The sequence below is a fragment of the Varroa jacobsoni genome, unplaced genomic scaffold (assembly GCF_002532875.2).
Source record: "Varroa jacobsoni isolate VJ856 unplaced genomic scaffold, vjacob_1.0 scaffold_403, whole genome shotgun sequence".
In the NCBI taxonomy this organism is placed as follows: domain Eukaryota; kingdom Metazoa; phylum Arthropoda; class Arachnida; order Mesostigmata; family Varroidae; genus Varroa; species Varroa jacobsoni.
In genome coordinates this window covers 104,659-112,717 of record NW_019213305.1, presented here as the reverse complement: position 1 = coordinate 112,717, position 8,059 = coordinate 104,659, and the positions used below count along the sequence as shown (strand labels likewise).

The following is an 8,059-nucleotide window of genomic DNA, read 5'->3' as shown; positions in this document are numbered from 1 at the left end:
AGACCTGTCGATTCTGCCAGCTGCATACTGCACACCGTTGACTGTACCCCGAATTTCGTGCACATACACGCCGAAATTAACTGACAAAACTCGACGTTTTAAAGGTCATCTGTTCGGGGAGCATTTAACAAAAAGCGGAAAAAAACGCGATACGCGGATGGATAGTGACTGCTGGCTGCAGTCGCATGACGCTGGCTGTGTGCTTATGTAAATTGAATACACCTTCTGGCTTGCGGGAAAAATACAAAAGCAAGGATCAATTAATTTGGCTAAATGAGTAGCAATAATAGTAGTAACTGTAGTAGCTGTAGAAGCCTTAATGGCTGTAAGAACCGGCTGTGGGTGCGCTAAAAATTAAAATATTTAACAATAACATCAACACCTCGTACCCTCAATATCAACAGCGACACCTTATTTTTCTCGTACAGGAAATGTATCGTGGCAAACAGGCAGGAATCGATTTCGATTAGATCATAGGCAAGGGGTATTGTAGGAGACAACTCTATTTTGAAGGTGGTTACCTAATGTGCCAACTTACTGGTTATCACTTAAGCTATTCTAAAGTAATATGCGCATGTACGCCTCGCTGTCAAAGAACTATTCAGACTCCCGAATATACTATCAACGGCAGTCGTTTATTGATAAACAAACGTAATTAACATCTTAATTTCGTATTTTTTACATGTGCGGGTTGGCAATGTTCTTAAACGAATAGACCATCTTATTTTTGTCGAAGAAAGAACGCACTTCTTGCAATGAACATGTGTGGAAGTTAAGTTAAAGGTGCTTGTAATTTATTTAGAAAATTGATGATGATACTAATATATTTTATGAGTAGATCTGTGTGAGCAAGATCGACTGGGTCTGGATCTGGGCTACGGCAATAGTCGTAACCAGAAGCCTCACAATTGCAATTCTTCGCCGATCTTGCCACGCCATCTCGGTCGACAAATAGTAGCAGACAAGTGGTATCGCTCAAGCCACATTTCCCTCGATGGCCGCACCCCACATTGTTTTCAGAATACTTCCCCGAAACTTCAACATATTCGCAATATATTCACACATTGGTGTTCTATAAATAAGATCGGCGGTCCAGGTGGCTTGCCTCATCACTGGCTTTGGTCGCTTATAAATTAATCCTTGTATCCATCATTCTACCCTCGTCTATGCGTTCTTTGCCGACCAGATTACACCGGCTATCTACGAGGTTTATAATTCGAACTAACTGTTACTATGTAACCACATCAAATTCTGGATACACAATACTTTCTATTGAGCCCCGCCTGTCTGGACTAACAGCGCTGCATTCTAGATTACGTATATAGTGTTTATGTACGTCGAGCTTCTAGAGTCGCTATGGCAGTTACGGTGTGCGAGTGAACGCGAGCCATGGCTGATATGATCTCTTCAGTTTTAGTCGCTATGCTTCTTCCAGCAGGAACAGCGGAAGCTTCTCTCGGTAACGACGAAGAAGAACATATCATTATTCTTTGTCAATCGGGTGCTTTAGTCTGGTTGGAAAACCGTGTCGATGATGCCGCTGGCGATGGTTATCGTGACGGATAGTTGACAGCTGCCTGAAACGACAGAGCGGGACATAATGCAACGGACGGCAATCTCATAGCACGCACTGATTAGTTGACCAGTCGGACATAACCAACAACAAAATGAGCAGTAACACAAATGGTACTTCTAATAGCCACGCATAGATTATACAGGCTTGTATTAATAGCCACTAACGGCTCGAAAATTCGACCCCATACTCGCCTGTGTTTGAGGTTTCTGCCTTCATATTAGGCTGAACGAATTTAGTCGCAGTAACAGCCAGGACAAGAACTTCCCCCAGTTATGGTCGACGATAGCCCGTTTAGCCATTAGATAATTCGAAACATGAACAAAAAACATTTCATTCAAACCTTGTTGCAAATGTCGACAGTCGGATCTGTTTATTTAGATTGTTATTGTGTGTTCTTTTCTACCGCTGGGCCGCTGTTGTCATAATAACATCGATATTGGTAATGCACGTTAGGGAGTTCCAGACTGTTAAGCGAAGTGTCGATGCTATATATATAGGCAGAACCAAGTATACATTGTATAGACGTTTATCCTTTGGCCGACGATAGCGTTGCGGACTGCTGAGTTCGAAAATACCGGAAGCAGCGCAGAAGAACCTCAACGTTTATTTGCCGTATCTTTCTTTTAACAGCTATTGAAGCTGTGCATAAGCGATGCATGCATACGGTCTTCGTGCAAGAAGTTTTCGCGGAAAGCTTTCGACTTCATAGACTAGAAAATTATAACCTAATCAAATCTGCCTCTGTAGAAAAGAGGCTCGATTCACTTAGGAAAAACTCTTTTTTCTATATTTAGGCACATTTAAGTTTCGTAAACCAACCTGTGGCGTTCAGTTCATACTTCCTACTCTCGGACAAGACCAAATCGAACCCCGGGCCAGTATTTCCGCTAACGGAAAGGGCTCATGAATAGACTGAACTCTGAAGAGAGTCCCGTAGCTTTTTGAGTGCTGATTCGAGATGCTCCTAGACTCCTATCCTAAATGACCTTTTTCGGTCCTGTAGGTGCATTCTGACGTAATAATACTAACTCTCATCATTTGGCATGAGTGTGCAAATTAGTAATAGCGACGACAATCTCGAGCCGCAATTTTTAACTTAGCGCCTCTAAACCGTGCTATTTGGCACCGACAGATAATGACAGGGATCGAGATCTGCTAATGATGTGTTGTGAAGACCGCGAAAGGGCTAAAACTAGGCAATGATAACTAATTTCAGGTGACTTTGTAATACACGTTACGAAAAAAAGGTGTCGCAGAAGGCAACCGCGTTATCATTTCCAAGGCTTGCCGCAAACCTCTAGTAGTCAAATATGTTCAAGCAAAGATGATCGGAAGTTACAAATATCTAGTTATTACATATGAGTGTTTACGGCAAGCTATGCAACTTATCTTCCCTAAAATATTCGTTGCGTTAAACGTTTTCGTGCAGTAACGACTCTGAGCAAATCAGTTGTTCGAACATTAAAGTGAGTTCGAATTGTACAAAACGTACGGGTCAGCTGTATTTTAACTTAAGCTTAAATTCAAATTTCGAGTATATTTAAAGTAAATAGATGTCCCGATTTTTGGATCCTGAACTGTGTTAATATTACATTTGAAGACTGGTCCTTGTCTCGAAACAAACCTGTCCGCTACGAGTTTCGAACTCGAGTCGTCTGTCCCTAAGAATAGCAGGTAGACCAGTTACTTCTTGAACCATCGTCGAGACACGCGGATTTATGTGCCTAGAAATGGAGTAGGATCTGGTAGGGGAGGCCCGTGTTAGGGCACTTCCATAATGCTAAATAGAGCAACTGTCATAATTTTTGCGCAAAATGTATTCTATGATTTATGAGTGTCTAACCTCGTTCTTCTTGTTATAACACGCCAGGCGTGTACATACTATGGTGGCCAACAGATATCGTCAATCTCAATAAAATTGACATTTGCTGTGTGGTTGACTCCGTCAGGACTCATCTCCCAGATGAATCAGAATCTGTGATTTACTTGGATGTCAGGATCCGTACCAAACGAACAAACCTTACTTATTCGAAGCAGGCCATCATAGGCCCATGTGTACAATAGTACTGAAAGGAGCCACCCGTATAATCAAAGCTGAAATTGCCATTATAGCTAAAAGCGAAAAAAAAAAGGTCCTCCTTTTGCCCGAATCAAACCCCCTACAAATAATTGTGTGACTGTACCCGTTACCTACAAGATGACATAGGTTTTTGGCTAATTGGCGATCCGTTTTAGATGTTAAATCTGGCACCCTTTTTTCCTGTGTTCCTTCTGACTTGCCATATTACTTTTGTGTTTTATGTATATGTAAACATGTGTCTGTGGCAAATCTCTTGCCCCTGTTCGGATGCACATTAATCATTACGAAAAAATTAAAACAACAAACAGTCGCGCAGCCCCTTCTGCTGGTCAGTGCTTACTCTCGTTTTGTATATACTAATGCTACTGTTATTTCTCTACTATAATGCAACAGATAGCATGTAATCGTCTGTGTATTGAGCACATCTTAGGTCCAAGGTCAGACCGATGTCTGGTTACCAGCGTCGACTGTTGGTAGGCCAAGTCTTGTCGCCTCTCGCGATATTACACGTAAACTAATGTATAAATATATATGCATGCTTATACATATCGAGACAAGGAAAGTTGTGTTGATAACAAATGGAAGACGGGTGTTGCCACCACCTTGCTGCTGTTGATGTTCTGGAACAAACGATGATGCTGGCTTTTTCATTCTCTTCAATCCTGTAAGCGTCCCTAACGTTTTTTTCAGCTCTGTAGTTTGTTGATTACTTGATCTTCCGCTGGGTTAGATGGCTACTCAGTCGACTGACGGCCCGGCCTACCGCTATGTTGACGACAGCGTCAGTCGTGTCCTCGTCGACGCGGTCAAGTGTTTTCCTATCAACCTGCCTATCAGGCCACGGTTTCTTCGCTCGCACCCACATCAGCTGCTGGTTGCATGAAGCCCGTGCGGTGATAATCCCAGCAGCGGTAACAGCGACAACAATAACAGCAATGGCAGCAGCCAATATGTTTTATGTTATCAAAACTTGACTGTGGTAATATGGCTTGCCTCGAGTTGACCAGTCATCTCCTGTCGTCATTAGCGGACACCATAATTATGGCGGTGCTTATGCTGCTGTCTGTCAGCAGCATTGCGGTATAATCTTGGTGCACACGTTGTTCTATGCTAGCGGACTCGGCCGGCAATTCTCGTTCCGATTACTCAAAGAAAGGTGCCAGTGGAGGACGTCGACCGATTCGAAAGCGTGTCAATCAGCGCTCCTTTATACTCTCACATAATGAACATAAAGCTGCAGGACATCAAGGAAGCTATGCTATTTAATCGATGCGGCGCATCGAGTGCTACAAGCTACTATTGCTCCTGCCGCCGGCAGGGTGTCTGTTCGCTGGAAACCACAGTGGAGAATCGAGTCAGATTTTGCGGTTGAGCTGAATAGGATCACTTTGCCCGATTTGGTCTAATGATCCACAGCAGCAGGTAACTACCGCTTAGATTAGTACCATAGCCAGCATTTCCCGTTCAGCAGTCAATAACAGCGGCAGCAGCGGGGGCTGTCGTTGTGGATATCCCGTACAACTCACTTTTCCACTGTTTCGTACCCGAGAACCAATAGCAGGGCGGTATTGCACCGATTGGTCGATCTAGAGACTGAAGTTTTAGACGTGTGAGTAGCTTTTCTTAGTTCGTTATTTGCCACAGTCGCCGCCCATGTAATCCGTCTTACGTTCCCCTCTTGTAAGAAAACCGCAACAGATCAATCACAACACGCATGATATTAAAATGCATAATAAATCTCTATGTAGCCGCACGTATATAACATAGGATTAGAGAGATCAGAACTTACATATTCTTGTATCTTTGCCCATCAGCGAGTTCAGTGCCGGAAGAAAGGTGCTTACTACTTGCCTAGGTACTTACTATGTTGTACAAAACTTAACCTGTCCTATAGCAGTGTCTTAACTAGCAGGTTATTCAGTTATCTCCAATTACAGTTAGTCCCCAGTCAGCTTTTAATTAGATCTTTCTCAGCTACGTCACTTAATTTGTATGTACAATTTAAGAAACCTACATAAAGATGCCTGGATGATTCAGGGCATATAACAGGGCAGGTATTTTAAATTGTGTTCACTCATAGCTGAGCGAAAATGCAGTGATAGTAGTGATGCGGGGAAGTTTAACTTTGAGCTAGCTATTCATGCATTTTACGCTCACCGCAGACCTCTTTCTGGTCAGCTACTGTGTGATATCGCTGTTTCTCTCGTACAATATGCAACGGTTCTCAATGCCTAAGATATCACTCTGTCCTGATCACTAATAAGTGACAAAGCAGCCACTTGTAACTGTGCCCCATGCCGACCACATCGCAGTCGCTAGATCATAAACAACGACGGTTAACGAGGGGTTCAACTTCTTGGCGGTACGCCGTTAACCACAAGCGAACGACAACAGGTACCCACCTCACACTCAGTTGAAGGATCTTCTTAAAAGGATCTATAGAAAACGGTGTCCACTAAAACGTAATTGCCCATTTCACCTGTTTCGGCATGGTTAAGCATCAGGTCTGCCCGGGGGGAAGGTAACATGTTCTAAGCGCTGCTGTTTTACAGGGAGAAGTGGTAGTACTAAGTATAATGAGGCCTAATTATCTCTAATCAAAAGCATTTAACAAATCTGGCAATTGCAATTAAGTGGCGGGGTATAAAAAGAAGATGCGGCGTCAATCGAGCGTTCTGCTGGCCATGCTCTGTGAAGACTTGAACACTGTCTGAGTAGTAATGATTTTCGACGAATCTATTTTCTGTTGGCCTGAACAGACGAGTCCTAGCAAAGTATGATGAGACGTTTTTAGAGGGGTTTGAAATATCTCGACTTTTCAAAAAGCTTCAAAGTCATTCTGTCTATTGTCAATTCAAAGACATAACGATATCAGTCCCGCGTATACCCACTTCTAGCCTTTCTTGCTCTTTACACCAGGCTAGGTCTCAAGCTCAACGCTCTTATCAAGACATTCGCACGAAACACGGTGTCTCTCATCGCTTTTTAGTATATCTGAAACTGGCAAGCAATTGTCGGGTCCGGAAAGGCAGAGCCCCTTGAACAGACTAAGGAACAGCGACAAAATGAGAACGCCGAAGCAAAACACATCCGATCAGAACGCGTGAACGAACTCTCCTCGAGTTCTTGCGCTGCCGGCTCCAGACAATCGTGTCTTCAGCAGGCAGGTCGTCCTGTTCTGTTCAAACTGCTGATGACGTTCTGATGCTGCTGGAGACTGCTGATTAGAAGCTGAGGCGTTGAATACTCCAAGGCGTTGGGCGTCTTGAGAGAGAGGGAGAGAGAGAGAGAGAGAGGCCGTGACTCGCTCGTCAGTTTTGTCGACGACACAACGAGTGCACGGCTAGCCCTCGGTTATGGCACTGCCGCGATCATTTCTATCTACATCTCTTTTCTAGTTCACTTCAGTGAGGCTTCAGCTTTTTGCATCTCTATCTTGCTTCAATTCAGCTACGGTTGAAGACAGACGACAGCGACAAGAGCAGTGAAGTGTCGTGAGACTCACGCAAAGAGAAGACAAGAAAGCCGTGTAGACGAACATCGGGGTCGTGCTAGTGGTAGTGGGCAGTAGTCTATAGAAAAAATTAACCAAAAGAATCGTTTATCCTCGTTGCTTATGCTTCGGTCTCTATTTCCCGCACATGGGAGAGAACACGCTTAGGACTAGGACGCCTCGAGCGGCAGTAACAGCGGAAAATTCTAACTCAACGATAGTGCAAAAGCTAAAGAGAAGGGAAGTGGGAAAGTGTAAAGATTTGCCTTCGTTCCCTTATCCGTACCACTGCGAAGCTAACGCTTCCGGGCCGAGAGCTCTCGTAGGAACAAGATCCGCAATCTAGCAGTTAACGCTAGAGGCGTTATTTTAGAGGGGAAAACCACGAAACGGCTTCCATCCCCGTCTCCCAAGTCCTCCCTAGTTATCCTCCAAGATTCTTTAAACATCCCTTGATCAACTCTCCTACCGGTCATCGTCAGCGCCGGAAGCTCAGCACTACTTTTCGCTTCGATGCTTTGCTCGTTGACGCAGAACGTCACACCACTGGTTATCATCGAACAGCTCACACTGCCGACACCGTAGAGTTTACCAGTAGAGTGAGACCGCGTTGGTTTTACACCCCGCTTACCAATTCCTCGTCTTTCCTAATAGCGTTTCCCAATAACGTGGCTTGGGTCAGGTAGATCGGCCATGTATATATAGCTGCAGACACGTATATGTAATAGCTGTGCTGTACATTATAGTGGAGATTCGGTAGGCGTTTTTAGGGGAACTGCCGCAGTAAACGAAGAAACGCCACGAAACAAGGCCGAAACAAAGAGATCCGGGCGAATGACATGAGCTGTACGGGGTAAGAGAGATATGGGTCTGGCACAGATGTAGCCACACCGAAATATAAATATAAATA

At 44.1% G+C, this 8,059-nt stretch overlaps 1 long non-coding RNA gene across 1 annotated transcript in view; it reads right to left on the bottom strand.

Moving 5' to 3' along the window:
* Positions 1–614: 614 nt before the first annotated feature.
* Positions 615–8,059, bottom strand: part of LOC111260126 (uncharacterized) — a 51,388-nt gene continuing 43,943 nt past the window's right edge. Inside the window, exon 3 of the long non-coding RNA XR_002680112.1 lies at positions 615–1,577. This is a non-coding gene — a long non-coding RNA (uncharacterized LOC111260126). The remainder of the gene's footprint in view (positions 1,578–8,059) is intronic.